Source organism: Pseudophryne corroboree, chromosome 1 (genome assembly GCF_028390025.1).
Source record: "Pseudophryne corroboree isolate aPseCor3 chromosome 1, aPseCor3.hap2, whole genome shotgun sequence".
Classification (NCBI taxonomy): domain Eukaryota; kingdom Metazoa; phylum Chordata; class Amphibia; order Anura; family Myobatrachidae; genus Pseudophryne; species Pseudophryne corroboree.
In genome coordinates, this window is record NC_086444.1 from 1,231,031,846 (window position 1) to 1,231,033,981 (window position 2,136).

Below are 2,136 nucleotides of genomic sequence, written 5' to 3' on the forward strand. Positions count from 1 at the left end.
ACCGCACCGCAGCGTCCCTGCAACTGATCAGAGATCATCGGTGCCACGACTGGAGAAGAAGTGCTACGGCTGTGGGAAAATCGGACATCTGAGGATGAACTGTCCTGCATCCCAAGCACCCCAGACTCGTGCCCCAAATCCGAGTGCTGGAGCCCGGATCGCTTGTTTGACGAGAGGAGATGAGCCTACAGAGACTGTTCCCCCTCCAGTCAGTCCGATGGAGTGTGGCGAGAGACAGGTGCACTCTGCGGAGAGAGTCACCTGCATGGCCAAACAGCCCCTACACAACATGTGGAGGCACCTGCAGCCGGTCCACGTGGGACCCCTGCAGGGGGAAGGCCAAAGAGACTCTGGGGCCTCAATCACTGTGGTGAGCCCCCACCTTATAGATCCTGCTGCAGTATTGCAGGGTCGCACTGCCACGATCACCCTGGCAGAAGGAACAGAAAAAGCGGTTCCCATGGCAAGAGTCTACCTGGACTGGGGAGCTGGACCAGAGTTGCGAGAAGTTGCCGTCATGGATGGTCTCCCAACTGATGTGGTCCTAGGAAATGATCTGGGTGGTGGGATCGTCACTATGTTTGTTGGCGCCATTCCCCGGAGTCAAGTTCCAAAACCACCGTTGACATCAGCTACTCCAGCACAGCCCAGCCCAGAGGAAAAGACTACAGCTGCTAGACAACTGCCAGCACAGCCAACCACAGCATCAACCAGCCCAGAGGAAAAGATCACAGCGGCTAGATCAGTACATCGACCCCGCATGCCTTTTGCCTCTGGTATGCCTACGTCCCCTAGCTACGCAGAGGATGTCGGTTCCAGCTCGTGTGATCCTGTGGGGGTGCCCAATGATGCTCCTGACCCAAGTGGTTTGCCAACTCCGGCGGTGAGTATGAGAAACCACTCTGACTTTTCCATGACTGACCCCTACCAGACTGACCCCAGTAGTCCCCACCTAGATCCCCCTGTAGTGTGTCCCAATTTAGGAGAGATTGAGGGCCACAGGCAGGAGTTTAGGGAGGCTCAACTCTCTGACCCATCCCCGAAAGGCATGAGGCGCCACTCTGGCAGCGGCCTTGACAGGGTTGGGGCGGGGAGGTTGACCTGGCGGGAAGGGTTAAGGTACAGGGTAGCCAGGAAAGTGGGAGGGGATAGACCAGATAGGGAATGTGTCCAACTGGTCCCCTCAGGGAACGTTCCTGCGCAACCGGTGTCGGTTGCCAGCGAAACCCCTTTGGACAGTAACCCGGAGACAGACCGTACCCTGAAGTGCCTGACACAGAGCTTACCCTGGTCTGGAATGTCGGATGACGCCCAGACCACATGTAAGGCTGGTGCCATGCGTTGGCAGCCGGGGCACTCCAGCGTTTGTGTTGTCTCTGGGCCTCTGCCCATAGGAGAACCCTTGCAGCAAGTTGCTGTGGACATAGCAGGTCCCCTGCCTGTGCGCAGTAGATCGGGGAAGACACGCAGCCTCCCTGTAGTGGATGCCACACAGGATCCAGAGGCTGGTGGTCTGGCCGCCATCACTGTGGCACAGGTAGCGGACGAGGAGGAAGGAGTAGGCCTAGGTGACAGGGTAGGTTCCCCGAGTCATAGGTCGACAGAGGAGGAGTGGAGGGCAGGTCTGACAGTTCGGGCAGACAGTTGCCAGATAGGTATGACGGAGGTGCAGTGCCTGGGGCACCATGTGGGAGGAGACAGGGGTAGGCCCAACCCAGAGGGGGTGGAGGCAACCAGAGGCTGTCCCCGACCCACATCACCCAGACCGGTACTGACCTTAGAACCTGTAAGGCCCTACGGACATGTTGTCATTGACTTTAGTCCTGTAGTGAACCCCTTGACAGAGATGGCTAGGAAGGGCATTCCCAAGTCAGTGGACTTTGCACCCGCTTGCGAGTTGGCATTCCAGTCATTGAAGGAGGCTCGGGTACCCGCTCCAGTGCTGATGGCGCACATTCTTGACCAGGACTGTGTGTTACGAACTATTGCGCCACTGCACGGACTGGGAGCAGTACCAAGCCAGAAAGAGCCATATGGGCAGGAGCACCCTGTGGCCTGTTTGAGCAGAAAACTGCTATTGTGGGAGGTGGGGTATGCCACAGTTGGGACACCGTGGGTGGCACTTGTTTGTAACCG